This window comes from Papio anubis, chromosome 4 (assembly GCF_008728515.1).
Source record: "Papio anubis isolate 15944 chromosome 4, Panubis1.0, whole genome shotgun sequence".
NCBI classification, from domain to species: domain Eukaryota; kingdom Metazoa; phylum Chordata; class Mammalia; order Primates; family Cercopithecidae; genus Papio; species Papio anubis.
This window is the reverse complement of record NC_044979.1, coordinates 127,432,293-127,458,183: the sequence shown is the minus strand read 5'-3', so window position 1 is coordinate 127,458,183 and position 25,891 is coordinate 127,432,293. Positions and strand designations below refer to the sequence as shown.

At 41.1% G+C, this 25,891-nt stretch overlaps 1 long non-coding RNA gene and 1 pseudogene across 1 annotated transcript; both read right to left on the bottom strand.

The window, feature by feature from the left end:
- The window catches only part of LOC116274413, a 43,062-nt pseudogene that overhangs the window by 11,238 nt on the left and 5,933 nt on the right, over positions 1 to 25,891 (bottom strand).
- Positions 843 to 6,369, bottom strand: LOC108584088. Its single transcript, XR_001898986.3, has 2 exons — positions 6,284 to 6,369; positions 843 to 990 (listed from the first exon to the last, which is right to left on the bottom strand). It is a non-coding gene; the product is annotated as an uncharacterized LOC108584088 (long non-coding RNA).

The following is a 25,891-nucleotide window of genomic DNA, read 5'->3' as shown; positions in this document are numbered from 1 at the left end:
TTTTTTCTCTTCTAGCGAACAAATACAGTAGCATTCACTTCACAGTGCAAGCACACTGAGGGCACAATGTGAGCTGTGAGGTAGTTGTGAGGCTGTGATGAGAAATGAGCTATGGGGGCGGAGGCAACAAACAGTGACAACAGAAAAGCTACCTTATGTGGAGAAGAGGTGCTCTGGATGTAATTTATCTAATTGAGTTTTACAACCAATCAAGCTCAGCAGCTATAACCCTGCCACTTCCCGTTTAGAAGACAACATTCTGTAATTTATAGGGGTAAGCTGGTTGGTTCTCTTAAATCCATTCTCCCCAATAGTAGAGTAAGAAAGGTTAGAAAGGGTGTTAGAATCTGGTCTAATCAATAGCTCGATCCAGGTTACAAGGGTGTTTTCCAAGCTTGGTGTAATGTTCAGTTTCGTTCACGTATTCAGTTATTTTTTCCTCCTAGTTTGTTGTTCATGTTACCCAGGCATGGTAGGAGAAACCCTAAAGAGTGACTTTTCTTGCTGTGATTTCCTGTTTCTATCTGGTAACACGGGGAAACAGCTTAGGCTTTGAAGCTAGACAAGCATGTGTTTAAATCCAGGCTCATCACTTACTAGTTGTGAAGATAGATAGGTTATTTAAATTCTCTGAACCCCAGCTTCCTTTCCTGCAGAATGGGGGTGATGTCTCCTCCTCACAGGGCTGCTGTGAGGAATTAGCAAGGGCATGTATGCAGAGAGCCCAGTCCACTGCTATAATAATTAATGATGGCCAGTGTTAATATTGTCACCATTATCCTTCTGATCTGTAATTTGATTTCTGAACAGACTGACTATAGAAAAAAAATGCAGAAGACTGATTCAAATATCTTGGCTGGTTTAATGGTAAGTTGTAGAAATCAGAAATTGCTATTCCGGTTTTAAGTCACTGCAGTTGGTTACTGAAATCAGTTCATTAGTTTGATTATCCATAGGTCTAAGGTAATGTCCTAAACACAGTAGGCATGCCTGTAACAATGATAATAGCAGCAGCAGTAAGGAATAATTTGAATAACCCTTTAATCTATAAAGCAATTACAAAAACCATCTCATTTAACTCTCTCACAAAAACCTATGATTTAACTAAAACGAATCCTGTTATTCTTCTTCTCATTTAGGGAAGTGGAAGGTAAAATACGAGATATTAAATAACTCTCACGTTTGTGCCTTTGCACTCCCTGTTTCCTCCCTAGAAACTTCCCCTAATGTCTCTTCTATGTATGAAATTGCAACACATTCATCAGGGACCATTTTAAGCTTTCCTCTCCTCTTTTCATAGGAAAGAACTCATGCTTTTCTGACCTTCTATAGTACTTGAAGTGTGAACCACATTATTTACTACTTCATTACCCTCTCTTTCATTTCTTCCCAATGGTTTCCTGTTTTTGAAGTCTACTAAAAGAAACAACGGGCCAGGCACAGTGGCCCATGCTTGTAATCCCAGCACTTTGGGAGGCTGAGTTGGGCAGATCACTTGAGGTCAGGAGTTCAAGACCAGCCTGGCCAACATGGTAAAACCCCATCTCTACTAAAAATACAAAAATTAGCCGGGCATGGTGGCAGGAACCTGTAATCCCAGCTACTTGGGAGGCTGAGGCAGAAGAATCGCTTGAGAATCGCTTCTGGGAGCTGGAGTTTGCAGTGAGCCGAGATCATGCCACTGCACTCCAGCCTAGGTGACAGAGCAAGACTCCATCTAAAAAACAAAAAACAAACAAGCAAAGAAACCAAAAAACAACAGCAGCTCTGCCCCTCTAGAGGGTAGGAATCGTGCAGCTGGAATGTATTTTGGGTCTTGCCACCCAGTCCCTTTCCCCTTCACACTCCCTAGCCCAGAGCTGGACTCAGAGCGGGTGCCTCATGAATACTGGATTGATTCACGGAGAATTCACCTGAAATGATGGCCTAGAAAATCCATTGCAGGATAAAAATAGAGAATAACTCTTTAGGGACTGCCATCTAAGAAGCAGGGCAAAAATGTTCCTGCTGGGAAATTAAAATGCAAGCAGCGAACACAAGCAGAAAACACATCTCTTACACGCAGCTTCTAGCACTGATTCTGGTGGTCCCCATTAAACCCTGGTTAAGTTTAAATGACTAGGACATGCCTTTAGTCACGGTGTCCCCAGCTTATGCCACTGTGACCATATGTAGGTGGGGACATCTTTTGTGGGTTCATGACATTGTTCTTCCTGTTGCAGTGATGAGAATTAACTTCACTGTCTAACAAAATTAAACAATTCTTAACTGAGGGAAGCTAAATAGCAACTGATATTTTTGGAGGCTCTTTCAAATTAGGATAGCTGAGTCTAATGGAAAAACAAACACATTTTATACCAAATACCAGTTGCATATTGTTGCATACCAAATATCAGCCTAGAGATAATTGTTCCTTTTGTTTCTTCATTTTTATCACATTTCTTCCCAGTGGTTTATATGATTTATTGTATAATCCCCAATGATTTTAATGACTGGGTTCCTACCCCCAGGATCACTCATCCAGTGAAGAAGCCAAGGAAGGCTCTTGAGAAACATGCTCTGCCAAGTTCTAGTGGGGTCACTTTCTCTAGGCCAGTACTTCTCAGACTTAAATGTGCATACATATCAGCAGGAGGTCTTGTTAACATGCAGATTCTGATTTTGTAGACCTGGGTTGGGACCCTTGAACTCTGCATTCCTAACACAGTAGAGGGGTTTGTGTTCTTGTACGAAAATCACACTTCAACGAGCAATGTTCTAGGTAGAACTGGAGCTCAGTGGAAAGGCAGATCCCTGAGAGCATGACCAAAGACTCTTGTGTGGGAGTAGATGTGGACCCCATCACTGGAGGTCAGAAAGATCCTTAAGTCCATGATGGCCCTGCTTCAAAGGCAGGACAACCTGGGGAAGACCTTAATTTCTGGAGGAAAATGCGCAGCTTCTTAGCATATAGCAGGAAGAGATATACTTCGGGCTGGGAGCTCTCCCTGGTGCTGCTTAAGACTTCCCCCAAGTCTGCTTTCCTCACAGGAGCCTCTCCTGAATTTCTGCTCTTTTGTCGAAAATGTCAGTCTCAATGCTTACTTGTAACTGTGCCCTACTTTGCCGCTGCTGCCTGGCTATACCTTGTATTTATTGCTGGCCTATACTTGGAGTCCTTGGTCCTGCTTGGGAAAGAGTATTGAGGTTTCAAAGCTGTCATCCTTGGGGACAGATTTAACCCTTAAACCTTTATCTGTCTATCTACCTATCTATCTATCATCTATCACTTATTAATATCCACTTTAATTTGAAATTTTTGACCAGGAAAGGAAAAGAAAGTTCAATGTGGCCATAACTTTTAAACAAAGTAAGGCACATAATAGGTATTCATTGTTTTTTTTTTTAAATTGAGGTGAAATCTCACATAACATAAAATTAACCATTTTAAAGTGTTTTTAAGTGGGCCAGGCACAGTGGCTCACATCTGTAATCCCAGCACTTTGGGAAGCCGAGGCAGGAGGATTGTTTGAGCCCAGGAGTTCAAGACTAGCCTGGTCAACATAGTGAGACTCTGTCTCTGCATAAAATAAAAAAAATTAACCAGGCATGGTGACACATGCTTGTAGTACCAGCTTGTAGTACACCTGAGGTTGGGGTATCACTTGAGCCCAGGAGTTCGAGGCTGTAGTGAGCTATAATCAGGCCACTACACCCCAGCCTGGATGACAGAGTGAGACCTTGTCTCTAAAAAACATTAAAAATAAAATAAAGTGTTAAATTCAGTGGTGTTTTTTATGTTCACACCTCTCTCTAGCTTCAAAGCATTTAAAGCATAGTTAAATGAAATCTGCATGAAAGCAAAGTTAAAGATTACTTAGTTGGTTCATAAGAAATTTCTGTCGTTTATTGAATTCACAATTTAACTCTTAAATTGTAAATTTCTTAACTATATGAATTTTTTTTCACTTTGCTTTTTTATTTGCCTATGGAATAATGATAATAATGACAGTAACAGCTGTTATTTATGGAAGGCTTACTACATGTCAGATACTTTGTATATGTATTTTTTTCAATCCTCACAACAACCTAATGAAATAGGTATTATTGTTAACTTTTGATAGAAAAGGACACTGCAGCTCAGAGATTTTAGTTAACTTTTCCCAAGGCCACAGAGTTATCACTCAACTGAGCTGAGATTTAATCCAAGTCAATCTGATTCCAAGACTTCATCTCAAAATCACAACACAATAATGTCTCCTGTGGACACAAACTTATTATATGTGACAGAAAGGAATTATGGAGAAAGTAAACTCTTAGGAAGCAACAAAATGGATACACATAAACTCAAGGTTAAATATTTGGATATAAGGAATAAGAAGCTAACAAATACCAGAAATTTTCATAGAACCATTCACAGTTAAGGAGACTTCATGCTGAAAGTTTTTCATATAATGTAAGAGACTCATATTTAATTACTCACCTGTCAGGATTTTTAAAACATGACTTATAACTATTACCGCCTCTCTCTTACATCACTGATCTCTCTTCCTTTACCGGATCATTCCTATCTAAAAGGAAACCTACACTAACATTTTCTTTTTTTTTTTTTTTTTTGAGACAGAGTCTCGCTCTGTAGCCCAGGATGGAGTGCAGTGGCAAGATCTCCGCTCACTGCAAGCTCCGCCTCCCAGGTTCACGCCATTCTCCTGCCTCAGCCTCCCAAGTAGCTGGGACTACCGGCGCCCACTACCATGCCTGGCTAATTTTTATTTTTGTATTTTTAATAGAGATGGGGTTTCACCTTGTTAGCCAGGATGGTCTCAATCTCCTGACCTCGTGATCTGCCTGCCTCGGCCTTCCAAAGTGCTGGGATTACAGGCGTGAGCCACCGTGCCCGGCCACATTTTTCATTTTTTAAAAACAAAACAACTTCTCTTGACCCCACATCATTTCTTTCTGGCTACCTTCCCATTTGTCTGCTCCTCTTCACTGCAGAACTTCTTGAAAGCATTACCTATGGTCACTACATTCTCATTCATCTCCCATCTTTTCTTTAGCTCACTCCAGTAGAGATTCTGTCGCCACCACTGCACCCAAACTGCCCTCATGGAGGTCACCAGTGACCTTCTTGTTGCCACATTCATCACTCACTTTTTGGGCCATACCTTCTGGAACTTTTCAGCAGCCTCTGACCCAGCTGACCAGTGGGTTCATACCCTCCTTGAAACTCTTCTTTTGGCTTCTGTGTTACCACACTCTCCTGGTTTTCTTTCAACTATGAAGGCTCTTTCTTCTCAGTCTCCTTCCTTGGTTCTTAGTTCTTAATTTCTAGCATCTGGTTCTTCCTTCTCTGGCCCAGGGCTTTGTTCTGAACCCCAGAGATTTCTCCATATGCACATCTTCCCTAGATGATCTCATCCAGTCCCATGGCTTTATGTATCTCCTATATACTAGCGCTAATCAAAGGATACCTTCTGCTCAAATTCTCCCCAAAACTTCAGACTGATAGCTCCAGCTGCCATCTTGATGTTTTTTTCCTAGAAGTTAGTAGGCATAACATATACTCAATAAGTCCAAAACTAAGCCCTTGATATCCACCACTGAACCTGCTCTTCCCCCAGACTTCTCCATTTCACAAATGGCAGCATCATTTACCTATTTGCTTATGTTATAAAAAGAAAAGCCAGACAAAATTCTTGATTTCTCAATGCATCACAAGTTTGCTTCACTCTATCTCTGCATTCTAGCCAAAGTCAGTCCACTGTGTCTATCTCTATTTCCTCTGCAGTCATTGTAATAATTCAAGCTACCGTCATACCTCACTACTACAATAGCCTTAAAACAGGTTTCTCTACTTTCTCTTTCTTTTTTTATGCCCTCGTAATTCATTCTCAAAACCACCACCAGAGTAAATCAGATCAGTTACTCCTCTGCTTAAATCATCCTGTGGCTTATCTCAAATACAACCAAAAACTCTTTACTGCAGCTTTCAAACTTCAACAAACACTGTCCTCTGGTACTCCTTTTTTATTTAATTTTATTTTTAATTTAATTTAATTTAATTTTACAGAGATGGGGTCTTACTATGTTGACCAGGCTGGTCTCAAACTCCTGGTCTCAAGAGATCCTTCTGCCTCGATCTCCCAAAATGTTGGGATAATTCTTCCTTTTAGAGTGTAAGCTCCATGAGGGCACAGACCACACAATGATTACTGTGCACCTGCGCCTAAAATAGTGCTTAATACAGTCTAGGTGCTTGATGGATGACAAAATGGAGGCTCAAACAAATAAAATGACTTACCCCAAATCATCCAGTTGATGATGAAGCCAGAATTTGAATGCAAGTCTTTGACTCTGAATCTTGGAGTCCTTCTTTTTCATTATAATTCATGTAATCTGTGTTCAGCAGGTAATTATTTTAATTATCTGAGTTATAGAAAAAGGTCCCTGACTTTTTGCTATTCATAAATCTTATTTAAAAATTGCTAAAATAGTTTTTTTCTTTTTTGTTGTTTTAAAGTATTACTACTGTTACACAGAAAAATAGTACTTTAAATAAATATTCTGTCTGGAAAATATTTTTGCATTAGTAAAATAGGCTTTGCATTGACTATTCTTTTATTTGCTTATGAGACAGGATATACTGGAGTAGAGTGGCATGATCCTAACTCCCTGCAGCTTCAACCTCCCAGGCTTAAGCCTCCTGCCTCAGCCTCCCAAGTAGCTGGGACTACAGGCCTGCATCACCATGCCTGGCTAATATTTTATTTTGTAGAGATGAGGGTCTTGCTATGCTGCGCAGGCTGGTCTTGAACTCCTGGCCTCAGCCCATCCTCCTGCCTTGGCCTCCTATTGGGATTACAGGCATGAGCCACTGCACCCAGCTGACTATTCTATTTTTAAGGGGTCAAACTGAACTTAAAAATCATCTTCTGATTTTGTTTGGTCAGAAGTTATTAAAATATATTTGGAACAATTTGCTATGCAGTCAATGAGATTATGTTCTTTTGAACAAAATTAGTTTTTAAATTAATGTCTTAAGTCCTCTAAAAAAGGTTTCACAATGCCATTCTAAAATGGAAGAACTGTGGTTTGCTAACCACACTTTTTGAATGTCCCAAAAACAGAAATTATGTCCTGGAAAGAAAGGCAGTAAGACTGTTAAATAAATAACCAGAGGAATTTCAAAATAATAGGTACACATACTTTAAAAATATTCTATAATTTATTTCTCTTAACTCTGGATTTTTCAAAAAATTATTTGCCTCTAAGAAATACATGCACTGGCCAGGCACAATGGCTCACGCCTGTAATCCCAGCACTTTGGGAGACCAAGGTGGGCAGATCACCTGAGGTTGGGAGTTGGAGACCAGCCTGATCAACATGGAGAAACTCCATCTCTACTAAAAATACAAAATTAGCCAGGCATGGTGCACATGCCTGTAATCCCAGCTACTCGGGAGGCTGAGGCAGGAGAATCGCTTGAACCTGGGAGACGAAGGTTGCCGTAAACCGAGATTATGCCACTGCACTCCAGCCTGGGCAACAAGAGCGAAACTCCATTTCAGGAAAAAAAAAAAAAAAAGAAAGAAATACATGTACTTAGTTTATAAAATCAAACATGCTTATACTGATGTTTCTTCATCTTTCACTGTTAAATATTATCTAGTCACTTCCTACTAAGGAAGGTAAGGATTTAGTTCACGCCTCAACATACCTATGTCCCATACACTTCTGCCCTGACCTTCTCAATAGAGTGACATAGCAATCTTGGATTAAACCAACAATCAGTAACAACCAGATATTAACATTATGACTATTGTTCACAGCTGAGCCCAGTATGATTGGACACATTTCTTTTAACTCTTAGCATTAAGCATTGCCTTTTTTGGGGTATTAGCTTTTTATGCACATATCACCAGTTCATCTATAAGCTTTCTGACAGAACTATAATTCCTCTTGCTATGATCACACATATCAGACAATCTGTTTCCATTTCTTTCTCCCATTTGCCCCGGAGTGACTTCCCAATAGTGCTCTACTTCTTGGTTTTATTTCATTTTTTATTTTTGGGGGGCTAAGTCTTGCTCTGATGCCCAGGTTGGAGTACAGTGGTGTGATCTCGGCTCACTGCAACCTCCGCCTCCCAGGTCCAAGCGATTCTCCTGTCTCAGCCTCCCGACTGGCTGGGATTACAGGCACATGCCACCATGCCCAACTAATTTTTTGTATTTTTAGTAGAGATGGGGTTTCACCATGTTAGCCAGGATGGTCTCGGTCTCCTGACATCATGATCCGCCCACCTTGGCTTCCCAAAGTGCTGGGATTACAGGCGTGAGCCACTGTGCCCGGCTTAACTTCTTGTTTTTCAAAATTTTTCTGAGTACAGAGTAGGTATATATATTTATGGGTTACATGAGATATTTTGATACAGGCATGCAATGCATAATAATCACATCAGGGTAAATGGGGTATCAATCATCTCAGGCATTTATTCCTTGTGTTACAAATAATCCAATTATACTTTTTTTTTTTTTTGGAAGAGTCTCGCTCTGTCACCCAGGCTGGAGTGCAGTGGCATGATCTCAGCTCACCGCAGCCTCCGCCTCCTAGGTTCAAGCAATTCTCCTCCCTCAGCCTCCTTAGTCAGGATTAAAGGTGAGTGCCACCAAGTCAGGCTAATTTTTGTATTTTTAGTAGAGACGGCGTTTCTCCATGTTGGCCAGGCTGGTCTCGAACTCCTGACCTCAAGTGATTTGCCTGTCTCAGTCTCCCAAAGTGCTGGGATTACAGGTGTGAGTCACCATGCCTGTCCTCTTTTAGCTATTTTAAAATGTGCAATTAAATTATTATTGTGTTATTGATAGAAGTTACCCTGTTGTGCTATCAAATACTAGATCTTATTTATTCTTTCTCTTTTTTTATACTCATTAACTATCCACTCTGGCCCCCAACCGCCACTCTCCTTCCCAGTGTCTGGTAACTGCCATTCTACCCTCTATCTCCATGAGTTCAATTGTTTTAATTTTTAGCACCCACAAATGAGTGAGAACATGCAAAGTTTGTCTTTCTATGCTGGTTTATTTCACTTAACATAATGACCTCCAGTTCCATCCATGTTGTTGCAAATGACAGGATCTCATTCTTTTTTATGGCTAAATAGTATTCCATTGTGTGTAAGTACCCTATTTTCTTTATCCATTTATCTGTTGACATACACTTAGGTTGCTTCTAAATGTTGGTTATTGCGCTGCGATAAACATAGGAGTGCAGATATCTCTTTGATATACTGATTTCCCTTCTTTTGGGTATATATCTGGTAGTGAAATTGCTGGGTCATATGATAGCTCTATTTTTAGTTTTTTGAAGAACTTCCAAACTGTTCTCCATAGTGGCTGTGCTAATTTACATTTCCACCAACAGTGTATGAGGATTCTCTCTTCTCCACATCTTTGCCAGCATTTGTTATTGCCTATCTTTTAGATAAAAGCCGTTTTAACTGGGGTGAGATGATATCTCATTATAGTTTTGATTTGCATTTCTTTGATGATCAGTGATGTTGAGTACCTTTTCATATACCTGTTTGCCATTTGTATGTCTTGAGAAATGTCTATTGAGATCTTTTGCCCATTTTAAATTGGATTATTAGATATTTTTCCTATAGAATTGGTTGTGTTCCTTATATATTGTGACTATTAATTCCTTGTCAGATGACTGCTCTACTTAATCCAGTCTGCAGTGATTGCTCTCCATCAGATATGCTGGACATCACTCTTGCAGCTTTCTTTTGTCACAGTCCTAAGAATTCTTTATGCTATTATCTTTTTTACTCTGTTTTCTTTTGTTTTGAGACAGAGTTACTATATTGCCCAGACTGGTCTTGAATTCCTGGGCTCAAGTGATCCTCTGGCTTCAGCCTCCCAAGTAGCAGGAATTAGAAGCGCACGCCACCACGCCCAGCTAATTTTTATATTTTTAGTAGAGACGGGGTTTCACCATGTTGGCCAGGCTGATCTTGAACTCCTGAAGTCAAATGATCTGCCTGCCTCTGCCTCCCAAAGTGCTGGGATTACAGGCATGAGCCACCTCTCCCACTCCTGTCTACTCCTTTTTGATCTACTTTTTCATACCTAGAGAATATTTCTCAGTGGATTCCTGAGAAAGGGTGCATATGAGGTACATTGTTGTGAACTAAAATACATGAAAATGTTTAATTCTGCTCTCAGTCTTTTTTTTTTTTTTTTGAGACAGAATCTCACTCTGTCACCCAGGTTGAAGTGCAGTAGCATGATCTTGGCTCACTGCAACGTCTACCTCCCGGGTTCAAGTGATTCCTCTGCCTCAGCCTCCTGAATAGCTGGGACTACAGCTGTGCACCACCATGCCTGGCTAATTTTTGTACTTTTAGTAGAGATGGGCTTTCACCATATTGGCCAGGCTGGTCTCGAACTCCTGACCTTGTGATCCACCCACCTTGGCCTCCCAAAGTGCTGGGATTAAACAGGCATGAGCCACCATACCCAGCCACTGCTCTCAGTATTGACAGATAGTTTAGCTAGGTATAGAATTCTGGAATGCAAAACAGTTTCTCTCAGGATTGTAAAGGTACTGTTCTTCCTTCAACTGCTGATACTGGGAAGACTGATGTTATCTGGACTTGTAATTCTTTGTATATGATGTTTACTGTCTATAAAATTTTGGATTTTGTTTTTATCTTTGTGTTCTGAAATTTCAAAATCAGTTGTCCTGGTATGGATCTTTTTTTCATTTGCCTTGTCAGGTTCCTGGTAGTTCTGTTCAATCTAGATACTCATGTCCTTCCATTATAAGAAATTTTCTTCTAAAATTTGTGCAATTTCAGGGGTTTTACTCTGAGCACCCTTAGTAGTCATCCTGTCCTTCAGTATTGCCTATAAAAAATACCTGTGTTGAAGATTTTTTAAAGTTTTACTTAGAATTGTCCCTCTATAAACTTAATAAAAGGAAAGCTAATATCTCCTGTGGAAATGTTACTACATATACCATTATTACCTCCCCTTAGAAAAAGGGTTGACTCTTTCTTGGAAAAGAGTCAAATTGATTAAAGTTAGTATTAGGTATACTTGGGCTTTAAACTTACAATGAATTAGCAATAACTTCACATATATCACTGAGACTGATTTTGAAAAGACTGTTTTGACTTTTAAGTACTGTAATTAGAAAATTTTGTCCACATGTGTACAATAAAATAGTTGAATCAGTATTAATTAGACTTTCACTTTCTCACTGGATTTAGGATAAAACAAGCCAGGGAAATTTAAGCCCTAATTTCTGATGTTAGTGATGTAGTCAGAAGTCCTAGTTAGGAATAGGTTCACTCCTGATGCTTAGAACAGGGCAGGTAGGTGGAGGAGAGCCTGAGTCCAGGCCAGGTAGTACAATTAGGGAGGTGCCGGTCTTCTTTGTTCTGGAGATGCTTTGAAATTTTACTTTATCACTCATGAATATAAACCAAAAGAAGAAAAAATAAAAATAAACCAAACAGCTGAAAGCAAGGGCCAGATAATCGTCTGGTGGTGGTGATCATGGACTTCTCAGCCATTGCCAGCCACATTTATCCTCAGAGATTTTCACTGGGAGAATGATTTCAACCAGCAGGGGGATGGGGAGAATGGGACAGTGATGCCACTTCCACCCTTCCTGTGGCATCAAATACATGGACCTATTTTCCTTTATTTTTTTTTGAAACAGAGTCTCACTCTGTCGCCCAGGCTGAAGTGCAGTGGTGTGATTTCAGCTCACTGTAACCTCTGCCTCCCAGGTTCAAGCAATTCTCCTGCCTCAACCTCCCAAGTAGCTGGAATTACAGGTGTGTGCCACCACGTCCAGCTATTTTTTTTGCATTTTTAGTAGAGTTGCAGTTTCACCACGTTGGCCAGGATGGTCTCAAACTTCTGACTTCAGGTGATCCACCCACCTCGGCCTCCGACAGTGCTGGGATTACAGGCATGAGCCCTATTCCCCTTTTTAAGGGCTTCATTTGGTACTTATTTGGTTAAGTCATGTCAGGCAGGAAGGATTCAGATAAATTAAGGCAGAAACCATACTGTGACAATGTCACTCATTGCTTTAGAAGAAGAGAGACCTTGGAATTTGTATTAGGCACACCCCAAATTGATGCAGGAGATTAGGAGCTACATGTACATTTGACTATGACATTGAAAACCACATGTAAAGAAAAGAGATGGTTTTGGAGTGTGGCTGGGACCAGAAGGACTCTTAGAATTGTTCCAAGCTAAGCAATAGCAATAATATTGTGTGAAATGAGTTAATCAGACTAATTAACAAATTCTGTCTCACTGTGTAAGACATAATAGTTGAACCAATATTAATTAAATCTTTTCTGACTGGGTCTTGGGAGACAACAGTTAAAAAAAGTGTATGTTAAACATAATACATAATATAAATAATAACTAATATGTTATTCTAAGCTCTTTATATGAATTGGTGCCGTTGATCTCCATTTGAACCCAATGAGGTAGACACTGTATTATCTTCATTTTACAGGTGAGGGCTCTACTTAATCCAGTCTGCAGTGACTGCTCTCCATCAGACCTGCTGGACGTCACTCTTAGGGCTTTCTTTTGTCATAGTCCTAACAGTTCCCTTTGCTATTATTATTATTATTTATTATCTTTTTCTTTAGACAGAGTTTTGCTCTGTCACCCAGGCTGGAGTGCAGTGGCATGATCGCGGCTCACTGCAACCTCCGCCTCCCAGGATCAAGCAATTCTCCTGCCTCAACCTCCCAAGTAGCTGAAACTACAGGGGCATGTCACTGTGCCCAGATAATTGTTTGTATTTTTAGTAGAGATGGGGTTTCACCGTGTTAGCCAGAATGGTCTCGATCTCCTGACCTTGTGATTAACCCACCTAGGCCTCCCAAAGTGCTGGGATTACAGGCGTGAGCCGCTGCACCCAGCCTTTTTTTTTTTTTTTTTTTGAGACGGAGTCTCACTGTCGCCCAGGCTGGAGTGCAGTGGCAGGATCTCAGCTCACTGCAAGCTCTGCCTCCTGGGTTCATGCCATTCTCCCGCCTCAGCCTCCCAAGTAGCTGGGACTACAGGCATCCATCACCATGCCCAACTAATTTCTTTTGTATTTTTAGTAGAGATGGGGTTTCACGGTGTTAGCCAGGATGGTCTTATCTCCTGATCCCGCGATTTGCCCACCTCGGCCTCCCAAAGTGCTGGGATTACAGGCATGAGCCATTGTGCCCGGTCTTTTTTTTTCTTTTCTGGGGGGACAGATTCTTACTATGTTGCTCCAGCTGGTCTCGAATTCCTGGGCTCAAGTCATCCTCTGGCCACAACCTCCCCAGTAGCTGGGATTACAGGCACCCGCCTTTGATACTACCTTGGGGTCCATCTTCCCCAAGGAAAGTCAAAGAGAGCTTAAATAACTTGCCCAAACACATACAGATAGTTTCCAGAACATTTAAAGCATGAATCCCCTTAAGGGAAGAAAGAAAATGTCAATTTTATTATTTGTTTCCCAGGGGGACAAAAAGCTATTTTCCGGAGTCTACAGTGATGGTAACCTACTACATGACTATGTGGGGCTCCAGTGTCTGGTAGAGAATCCTGCAACCCATTCACATTGTCTTGGGAAACCTGAGTGTGGGCATGAAAACAATTTAAGTGTATTCAAATGTGGTAGAGGAAACAAAGACAATTATACCTATTTATCTCTTTAAGGGCAATTGCATAATACTATTTATTATAATAATATTTATTATAATATTTATATTATATATAATATTTATATAGATATATAATATTTATTTTTTATTTTTAATTTTATTTTACTTTAAGTGGAGAATATATATTGTCTATTAATTACAATTTTTAAAAACTGCATCACTCTATTTGCCTTTTCCTGGCAGGCACGTACTCATAAAGCACTTGCTTCAGTTTCATTATTTAAGAAGATGCTCAAATCCCAAAATATGTTTGGCTCTGTATATTTTAAGCTAACAATTCTTTGATTGGATTTATCTGGGTAAGTAAACAAACCTTCACTCCTTTGCTAGTGCACACTTGAAGGTATAAGAAATCAGAGGTAATGTTAAACTTATTTTGCTCCCTCAAAATAATTTTTTATTAGTTACTATTCACAATCTTTAATATGTGCCGTCCTTGGGAAAGACAGGGGAATGAAAACAACATTTATTTACTTCTCACTGTGCCATACACTTTACCTATTGAAGGCATTTTTTCTCTTTAGTGTCATTTGGTTTTTATGCGGTAATTTAGCACCTGGTACAAGGCACAACTCTGACATCAGAGGGGCCCAAGTTCAAATTCTAGCTCTAGAACTCAATAGCTCTGGGACCTTGGACAAGTTATGTAATACCTCTAAGCCTTAGTTTATTCATAAGCTATTGCAAGGAAGAAATAAAATACTGTAAATAAGCATTTAGCACAGGCCCTGACATAAACATTGGCTATGATTGCTCCAGGGCCAGGGCCAAGGGGAGGTGAGTGAGGCAAAATTTAAGGTGCAACATTTAAGGCAAACTCAATGATCAAAATAAATAGTATTTTAATGCAATATTTTAAGAATCAAAATTGGGCCAGGCATGGTGACTCATGCCTGTAATCCCAGCACTTTGGGAGGCCAAGGTGGGCAGACGATGAGGTCAGGAGTTCAAGACCAGCCTGGTGAACAAGGTGAAACCCCGTCTCTACTAAAGATACAAAAATTAGCTGGACGTGGTGGCAGGCACCTGTAATCCCAGCTACTCAGGAGGCTGAGGCAGGAGAATCGCAGGAACCTGGGAGGCGGAGGTTGCAGTGAGCCAAGATCGCACCATTGCACTCCAGCCTGGACAACAAGAGCAAAAGTCTGTCTCAAAAAAAAAAAAAAAAAAAAAATCAAAATTGATGCAAAACATCCATGATTAGCAAAAGATGAAAATTTTCAGTAAGGACAGGCTCAATATTCTTAATTTTCTTTGCCTGGCTTCAATATGACTTGCTATGGCACTATATACCACAACCTCATGTGATGGGTATTGTCATTTCTTTTTTGTTGTTGAACAGAAGTTCAAGTTGTCTTTTAATTCTACCTATGAGAGAGAATAACTGTGTCCAATAATGTACTACTTGGCAAAGAAGCCAAAACAAGAGTGTCAACTTATGTGAGGTTTCATTGTCTAAACTGCGGTATCATGACTGGCTAATATAAGGTAGCCCGTGAATGTTTGCTGAGCTAGATTGAACTGAACCAAAGAGGTATCAAACTTTAGAATACTCTAAAGACTATACATATATATTTTGGCCTATTTCCTCAGAATTGTTGGAAAGAAAAATTTTTTCAAAATCAATATGCAACAGAATTTTCCATAATGCTTTTCTTGCCTCTGAACTGGGTTTTGGATAAATCAGTTTTATTATGAGGCTATTTTAGGATTTCTGGCCACAAACTCTTTGAACAAATACTTTTTTTTTTTTTTTTTTTTTTGAGACAGAGTTTCACTCTTGTTGCCCAGGGTGGAGTACAATGGTTCAATCTTGGCTCACCCCAACCTCTGCCTCCCAAGTTCAAGAGATTTTCCTGCCCCAGCCTGACAAGAAGCTGGGATTACAGGCATGTGCCACCATGCCCAGCTAATTTTTTTAGATTTAGTAGAGACGGGGTTTCTCCATGTTGGTCAGGCTGGTCTCAAACTCCTGACCTCAGGTGATCTGCCCTCCTCAGCCTCCCAAAGTGCTGGGATTATAGGTGTGAGCCACCGCACCCGGCCTACAAAGGCTTCTTTATTTCAGATTTCAGTGTTGTTGAGGGCTCAGTTGTATGCTATATAAATACACCCTGAGGCTGAACTTGCCCTGTTATGTACAACTGCAATTATCTAAGTTAAGACGTAAACATTATTAAAAGGATCTTCCCAATATTTTGTGCTTTCTCTGCTGGTTGTGCCTTAGTTGTAACTACTTTAAAAAAATTATTGGGAGATGGATTAGCCACCAATGAATTCATAAGCAAAACATAGTATTTGAGAGAATGAGCCTATACATGAAGAAAAAGTACTAGCAAAAACAACAAAGCCAATTGTAGTTTATTCAAAACATACAAAAAATCTATAATTTCTAAAAATAAAAGAGGAAAAAAGGAATTTTCTTAATTCTATATTAAATGTATTATCAACAAAGAAAACCAACAAAGAAAAGCCATAAAGAATAACATATTGTGTTAATTGGTTATTAACCCAAGTTTTCAATTGGTTATTCACTGTTAGGGTCACCCCCATCAGGCTGTTCCCCCTTCCCTCTTCCCATGGGTTTTACAATGCAGTCCTTTGTGACCTCCGCACAGCTCTCCCAGGGTTAAATACAAATCCCCCAAACAGGAACTGTTTGTCCAGGCAATTACAGGACGTGGTTAACATGTTTGCTCACCTCACATAACAAAGCTGGCAAAAACATCTCCAGGATGCGGTCAAGATGCCTGCACCCCCAACTCAGCCCTCCTGCACACCCAGCTCGCTTCCCCACCCCGACTGAGCCTCCTGCACACCCAACTCAGCTCCCCTACCCTGACCCAGTTCCTCGCCCTATAAAGCCCTGCTGTAGTCTGTAAGTGGGGCTGCCTCCTTTGCTTTTGTCAGGAGGCAGCCCAGCAGGAATGACAATAAATCAACTTGCCTGAACTTGGGTCTACTGGCCTTATTCCTTTCTCGGCTGTCCTTCCAATTCCCCCTTACACCTAGATAAGGGTTTAGGAATGCAGCTGTAAAACATCTGGGGGAAGGGTCAGCTGCACCAAGCAGCTTCCTGGGGCAGCTTGTCCCTAACAGTAGGGTTTCTCTCCAGTATGAGTTCTCTCATGTACAGTAAGGTAAGAGCACCAAGTAAAGGCTTTGCTACAGTTTTTACATTTGTAGGGTTTCTCCCCAGTATGAATTCTCTCATGTACAGTAAGGTTTGAGCCCCGGGTAATGGCTTTGCCACATACTTTATACTTGTAGGGTTTCTCTCCAGTGTGAATTTTCTTATGCTCAGTAAAATTTGAGCACTGGTTAAACACTTTGCCACATTTTTCACCTTTGTAGGGTTTCTCACTGGTATGAATTCTCTTATGTTTATAAAGGTTAGCGCACTGGATAAAGGCTGTGTCACATTCTCCACATTTGTTGGGTTTCTCTCCAGTATGAATTCTGCTATGTTTAGGAAGATTTGAGCAAGGTTTAAAGATTTTGCCACATTCTTTACATTTATAGGGTTTCTCTCCAGTATGTTTTGTCTTATGTCCATTCAGGTTTGATGATTTACTAAAGACTGTTACATGCTTATTTCATCTCAAGTCTTTCTTGTTGGTAGCCGATGAACATTGGCTAAGTTCATTGTTATATTTTTTCTGTCCTTCACATGCACTCAGACTTTCACCATCTTTCCTTAACTGTGAATTCTCAAGGCCGGAGCTTTCATTTCTTCCCTGTAACACTTCTTGAGATGAATCTTTCATGCCCTGCTCTGGCGAAAGGTCTTGAGTGTCATGAGAAGACACAGCTTAAGGAAATGAAAAACAAAACAAAATAAAGTATATCACTTGCTAGACTCAGGTAAATATATTTACAAATCTAATATGCAAAATGATACCAAGCACGCCAGCAAGTGAGCAGAATAAGATACAATGGGCCCTAATTCCTTCACAGACAAACTGAACAAAACTATACTGACAAAATTGCTTATGTGAGAACTCTAAAAACCAGTAAACAGTTTGTAGCACTGCAGGTGTAGACAATGCTAAAAAAGAACTACACAGAAGAGGAAGTAATGTTTGTTACATTTACCCACCACAGACCTTCCTCTTCCCTAAAACAACATGGTGCCTTTAAGAGCAAACTCCCAACTCCTGGCTTCTCCCTGGGAAGAAAACGAGAATAGTGGAATGGGTTTACACTTTTGGCTTTTGGAGGGTTGTCCATAGACTGGTTTCTATCTCCCAGGACAAAGTGCTGAAGAGAATGATGGTACACTTTTTAATTTAATTTTATAATTTTTTGAGACAGAGTCTTGCTCTGTTGCCCAGGCTGGAGTGCAGTAGTGTGATCTTGGCTCACTGCAACCTCTGCCTCCTGGCCCAGGTTCAAATGATTCTCCTGCCTCAGCCTCCTGAGTAGCTGGGATTATATGCACCTGCCACCAAGCCCAGCCAATTTTGCATTTTTAGTAGATATGAGGTTTCACCATGTTGGCAAGGCTGGTCTTGAACTCCTGACCTCAGGTGATCCACCTGCCTCGGCCTCCCAAATTACTGGGATTACAGGCATGAGCCACCCTGCCAGGCCTGATGGTACACTTTGAATGACAGGTTGGGTCAACTGTGACCAAAGATAAATGATTGTTACAGCACCAGAGAGACTGCAATACCACAGACAGACGACAGGTGTAGCAAGTGACTACAGACTCTAAAGAATAAACTTTGGCTAAAGTCTTTAATTGGAAAGACACGTACACACACATATACACACACACACAGAATTCCAGACAACATGCATCCTGAGAACAGGTTTGAGATGACCCGAAAATATCTAGCCCAGAAAACTGGTGTCAGGGAAGCAGGCAGAGGAAGATGGCTGACTCGATGCCTCCACTGACTGACCTCCCTACAGTTACACCAAATTCAATAATTTGGCAGACTCATAGAGGCATGGTAGTTTTGGATAAGATCTGGAAGGATGCTCTGGATCATCAGGCAGAGACTCTTGTTGTCTTCCATTATTTTTCCCAAACAAATAGATTTCTAACGTTTCCAACTTTAGGCCTTGGTTCCAGAGCATCTTCATAAGAACCAAAAATCAAGCCAGGTGCGGTGACTCACACCTGTAATCCCAGCACTTTGGGATGCTGAGGCAGGTAGATCACAAGGTCAGGAGTTCGAGACTAGCCTGGCCAATATGGTGAACTGTTATCTCTACTAAACATACAAAAAAATTAGCCGGATGTGGTGGTGTGCACCTGTAGTCCCAGCTACTCAGGAGGCTGAGGCAGGAGAATTGCTTGAACCTGAGAGGCAGAGGTTTCAGTGAACTGAGATTATGCTGCTGCACTCTGGCCTGGGCAACAGAACGAGACTCCATCTCAAAAAAAAAACAAAAACAAAAACCAAAAATCAGTTGAGCAATCATAGCACCTGGTTTTAATTTCATATGACAGAAACATTGAAGAGGGTAGGAATGACAGATTGAATTGCTGACATTATCCTACCCCCACCAACTGGCAGTGGCCATATGGCACGAATCTGTGCACCTAGGATAAGAAGAGTGCAGTCATTGTGGAACTCTGCATTGGAAATCAGTGCTGCCAATACCAGGAAGAACTGAGCCGACGTCCACAGAGGAAGCATTTAGAGGAGCCCTAGCCAGAGTTAAGAGTACCCATCCCACTGGTTGAAACTGGAGTTTCAAGGCTGGGCATGGTGGCTCACGCCTGTAATCCCGGAACTTTGGGAGGCCGAGGTGGGCGGATCACAAGGTCAGGAGTTCAAGACCAGCCTGGTGAACGAGGTGAAACCCCGTCTCTACTAAAAATACAAAAAAATTAGCCGGGTGTGGTGGCCTGTGCCTGTAATCCTAGCTACTCAGGAGGCTGAGGCAGGACAATCACTGGAACCCGGAAGGCGGAGGTTGTAGTGAGCTGAGACCGTGCTACTGCACTCCAAGAGCAAAAGTACGTCTCAAAAAAAAAAAAAAAAAAAAAAAGAAACTGGTTTCAGCAAGTCTTGCTACCAAGGGATAATGTGTTCTGGGGTCCTAAATAAACCTGTGAGTAAGTCCAGGCCATAAGGACGGCAACTACTAGGCAAGTCCTGGCGCTGTGCTGGGCTCAGAGCCAGTAAACATGGGATCATGTGACCTATGAGACACCAGCTAAGGGAGTACTTGTGCTACCCCTCCCCTAACCCCAGACAGTGCAGCTCACCACTCAGAAAGAGACCACTTCCTTCCACTTGAGAATAGAGAGAAAAAGAACTTTGTCTTGCAACATGGATACGAGCTCAGCCACCGTAGGATAGGGCACCAGGCAGAGTCGTGAGGTCCCCATTCCAGGTCCTGGATCCTGGATGACATTTCTAGACACAACCAGGGCCAGAAGAAATCCCACTCCCTTGAATGGAAAGACCCAGTCCTGGCAGGATTCTCCACCTGGTGACTAAAGAGCTCTTGGGCCCTGAATAATCAGTAGCAGTAACCATTAGTACATGCCATGGGGATTGGGTGAAATGCTGAGATGAGCTGGCTCAGGTGTGACCCAGCACATTCCCAGCTAGGGTGGCTACTAGCAGAGATTCCTGCTTCAGAGAGGCAGAAGGGTTAAAAGGACTTGGTCTTGCAGCTTAGGTACCAGTTTAACCACAGTGGGGTAGAGCACCTAGCAGGCTTTTGGGGTCCCATCACTGGCATTTCTGGACCTGCCCTAGGTAAACAGGAGCCCACCACTCTGAAGGTAAGTTCCAGGCCCAGCAGCATTCACCACAAGCTGACTGAGGAGCCCTTGGGCTTTACGTGAACATTGGAGGTAGTCTGGCAGTATTCCCCTGGGCCTGTGAGAGTGCTGAACATGAGAGACTCTTCTGCCTGTGGAAAGGGGAGGGAAGAGTGGGAAGGACATTGTCTTGGGGTTTGGATGCCAGTTCAGCCACAGCAGAATACAGCACCAAGTAGATTTCTAAAGTTTCCAACTCTAGGCCTTGGTTCCCAGAAGGCATGTCTGGACTAAATCGGGACCTAGGGGAACTTGCTGCCCTGAAGTGAAGGATACAAGCTTGGCTGGCTTCACCACCTGTGGACTGTATGACCCTAGGGCCTTGAATGAACACAGGCAGTAGCCAGGTAGTGGTTACAGCAGTCCTTGGGTGAGACCCAGTGCTGTTCTGGCTTTAGATCTGACCCAGCATAGTCCCAGTGGTGGGGGTCCCAGGGGTCCTTGTGTTACCCATCCAATAGCTCCAGGAAGCTCAGCACAGAGAGAGAGAAGGACTCCCATTTGTTTGTGAAAAATAATGGAAGACAACGAAAGTCTCTGCCTGATGATCCAGAGCATCCTTCCAGATCTTATCCAAGACTACCATGCCTCTATGAGTCTGCCAAAAATACAGTGTTACTAGGCTTGGAGTGCCCAACCACGCAGATATACCTGCAGTGACCAAAAGCAGATCACAACACCCAAGTCCTTTCAAATACCTGGAAAATCTTCCTAAGGAAGATGGGTACCAGCAAGCATAAACTGAGAAGACTACAATAAATGCCCATTCTTTTCAATGTCCAGATACAAATGAACATCCATAAGACTGTCCAGAAAAACATGACTTCACCAAATGAACTTAAAAAAGCATCAGAGATCAATCCCAGAGAAACAGAGCTATGTGACCTTTCAGATAGTTTAAAATAGCTGTTTTGAGGAAACTTAAAGAAATTCAAGATAACACACACAGAAAGAATTCAGAATTCTATCAGATAAATTTCAGAAAGAAATTGAAATAATAAGAATCAGGGAGAAATTCTGGACTTGAAAAATGCAACCGACATACAGAAGAATGCCTCAGTCTCTTAATAGGAGAATTGATAAAGCAGAAGAAATAATTAGTGAGCTTGAAGACAGTCCATTTGAAAATACAGTCAGAGAAGACAAGAAAACAAAAAAGGAAATTAAGCATACCTACAAGATCTAGAAAGCAGCCTCAAAAGGGCAAATCTAAGAGTTATTAACCTTAAAGAGGAGGCAGAGACAGGGATGGGGTATCAAAGGGATAATACCAGGTAATGCCCCAAACCTAGAAAAATATATCAGTATCCAACCTCAAGGCATTTAATAATCACACACGCAAAGGTCAAAGATAAAGAAAAGATCCTAAAAGCAGCAAGAGAAAAGAAACAACATACAATGGAGCTCTAATATGTCTGCCAGCAGACTTTTCAGTGGAAACCCTACAGGCCACGAGAGAGTGGCACAGCATATTTAAAGTGCTGAAGGGGGCTGGGCGCGGTGACTCATGCCTATAATCCCAGCACTTTAGGAGGCCGAGGTGGGCAGATCACGAGGTCAAGAGATGGAGACCATCCTAGCCAACATGGTGAAACTCAGTCTCCACTAAAAATACAAAAATTAGCTGGGCGTGGTGGTGTGTGCCTGTAGTCCCAGCTACTCAGGAGGCTAAGGCAGGAGAATTGCTTTAACCTGGGAGGCAGAGGTTGCAGTGAGGAAAGGGCAAGGGCAAGGGCAGGGCAGGAAAGCAAAGCAAAATGAAAGAGAAAACAAAAGATGATAGGATGAACTGATCAAAAATAATAACGATAACTTTTCAAGACATAGTACAATTAGATATAATAGAAACAAAAAGTTAAAAAGCAGAGGAATAAAGTTAAAATGTAGTGACTTTATTACTTTTCTTTTTGCTTGTTTATGCAATCAGTGTTTTCAACAGTTTAAAATAATGAGTTAAAAGATACTGTTTGCAAGCCTCATGGTAACCTTTTATGTGAAAACATACAACAGATACGCAAAAAATAAAAAGCAAGAAATTAAAACATACCACTAGAGAAAATCACCTTCACTAAAAGGAAGACAGGAAGGAGGGAATTAAGGAAGAAAGACCGCAAACTAGAAAACAAATAAAATGCAGGAACAAGTCCTTACCTATCAATAACTTTGACTGTAAAGGGACTAAACTCTCCAATCAAAGGACATAGTGACTGAACTGAAAAAGAAAAACAAGGCCCAATTGTCGCCTACAAGAAACACACTTCACCTGTAAAGACACACATGATTTGAAAATTAAGGGATGGAAAAAGGCATTCTGTGCAAATGGAAACCAAAATAGACTGATATTTATATCAGACAAAATAGATTGCAAGACAGAATTCACTGGGTGCAGTTGCTCACACGTGTAATCCCAGCACTTGGAGAGGCTGAGGCGGGCAAATCACTCGAGGTCAGGAGTTCAAGACCAGCCTGGCCAACATGGTGAAATTTCCTCTGTACCAAAAATACAAAAATTGGCTGGGTGTGGTGGCAGATGCCTGCAGTCCCAACTACTCGGGAGGCTGCAAAAGGAGAATCGCTTTAACCCAGGAGACAGATGTTGCAGTGAGCTGAGATTGTGCCACTGCACTCCAGCCTGGGGAACAGATTGAGACTCTGCCTGGGAAAAAAAAAAAAAAAGAAAGAAAGAAACTAACTTCAACAGTGGGCCAATGAAGAAATTAAGAAGGAAGTTTAAAACGTTCTTGAAACAAATGATAATGGAAACACAACATATCAAACAAACGAGATACAGTGAGAGCAGTACTAAGAGGGAAGTTTATACCTATGAGCTCCTACATCAAAAAAACAGAAAAACTTCAAATAAATAACATGATGCCATACCTTAAAAACTAAAAAGCGGCTGGGTGCGGTGGCTCATGCCTGTAATCCCCGCACTTCGGGAAGCCGAGGTGGGTGGATCACCTGAGGTCAGGAGTTCAAGACCAGCCTGGGCAACATGGTGAAACCCTGTCTCTACAAAAAATGCAAGAATTAGCTGGGTGTAGTGGTGTGTGCCTCTAATCCCAGCTGTTCGGGAGGCTGAAGCAGGAGAATTGCTTGAGGTGGAGGTTGCAGTGAGCCAAGATTGCGTCATTGCCTGGGTGATAGAGCAAAACTCCATCTTAAAAACAAACAAACAAACAACAAACTGAAAAGCAAGAGCAAACCAGACACAGAGTTAGTAGAAGAAAAGAAATAACAACAGCCAGAGCAGCAATAAATGAAATTGAAATAAAGCAAACACAAAAAGTCAATAAAACAGAAGTTGGTTTCTCGAAAATATAAAGAAAATTGAAAAATGTTCAGCCAGAGTAAATAAGAAGAAGAGAAAATCTAAATGAATAAAAAGAAAGATGAAAAAGGAGGCATTATCACTGATACCACAGACATTCAAAGAATCATTAGAGGTTACTATGAGCAACTACAGTCCAATAAAGCTAGGAAATCTAGAAGAAATGAACAAATTCCTTGATATATATAACCTACCAAGATTGAACCATGAAGAAATCCAAAACTGGAATAGACCAATAACAAATGATGAGATGGAAGCTGTAATAAAAAGTCTCCCAGCAGGGGAAAATCTTGGACCCCATAGCTTTACTGCTGAATTTTACCAGCCATTTAAAGAAGAATTTATACCAATCCTACTCAAACTATTCTGAAAAATAGAGGAGGAGGGAATACTTCCAAACTCATTCTATAAGGGCCATCTTACCCTGATACCAAAAGTAGACAAAAACACAACAAAAAAAGACAACTACAGGCCAATATCCCTGATGAACATTGATGCTAAACTCCACAAAATACTAGCAAACCAAATACAAAATTAGATTTAAAAGATCACTCATCGTGACCAAGTGAGACTTATCCCTGGGACTCAAGGATGGTTCAAAACATACAAATCAATCAATGTGTAATCAATATCAGCTGAATGAAGGACAAGAACCATATGATCATTTAAATTGATGCTGAAAAAAACATTCGATGGAATTTAACATCACTTCATGATACAAACCCTCAAAAAACTGGGGATACAAAGAATATACCTCAGCTCAATAACAGCTGTATGTGACAAACCCACAGCTAGTATCATACTGAATGAAGAAACACTGAAAGCCTTTCCTCTAAGATCTGGAACACAACAAGGATGCCCACTCCCACTACTGTTATTCAGCATAGTACTGGAAGTTTTCGCTAGAGCATTCAGACAAGAGAAAGAAATAAAGGGCATCCAAATTGGAAAGGAAGTCAAATTATCCTTGTTTGCCGATGATATAATCTTATATTTGGAAAAATCCTAACAACTCCACCAAAAATCTATTAGGACTGATGAACAAATTCAGTAAAATTGCAGGATACTAAATCAACCTACAAATATTTGTAGCATTTCTATATGCCAACAGCACACAATCTGAAAAATCAAGAAAGTAATCCCAGTTACAACAGTTTCAAATAAAATAAAATACCCAGAAATTAACCAAGTGAAAGACTTCTGCAATGAAAATATAAAATATTGATATAAGCAGACTGGGCGTGGTGGCTCATGCCAACACCTTGGGAGGCCGAGGTGTGCAGATCACAAGGTCAGAAGATTGAGACCATCCTGGCCAACATGGTGAAACCCCGTCTCTACTAAAAATACAAAAAAATTAGCTGGGTGTGGTGGTGTGTTCCTATAATCCCAGCTACCTGGGAGGCTGAGGTAGGAGAATCCCTTGAACCCGGGAGGCAGAGATTGCAGTGAGCTGAGATCACGCCACTGCACTCCAGCCTGGCAATAGAGACTCCGTCTCAAGAAAAACAAACAAACAACAACAACAAAAAAAACTGATACGAGCAATTTGAAGAAGACACACAAAAAAAATGGAGATTTCATGTTTACATATTGGAAGAATCAGTATTGTTAAAATGTACATATTACACCCAAAACTATGGATTCAATGCAGTCTCTATCAAGATATCAATGCTATTCTTCACAGAAATAGAAAATATAAGCCAGGCATGGTGGCTAATGCCTGTAATCTCAGCACTTCAGGAGGCTGAGGTGGGTGGATCACCTGAGATTGGGAGTTTGAGACTAGCCTGACCAACACGGAGAAACCCAGTCTCTACTAAAAATACAAAATTAGCCCGGTGTGGTGGCGCATGCCTGTAATCCCACCTTCTCGGGAGGCTGAGGCGGAAGAATCACTTAAACCCGGGAGGCAGAGGTTGCACTGAGCTGAGATGGTGCCATTGCTCTCCAGCCTAGGCAACAAGAGCGAAACTCCATCTCAAAGAAAAAAAAAGAAAGAAAGAAAATATAATCCTAAACTATATATGGAACCACAAAAAAACTC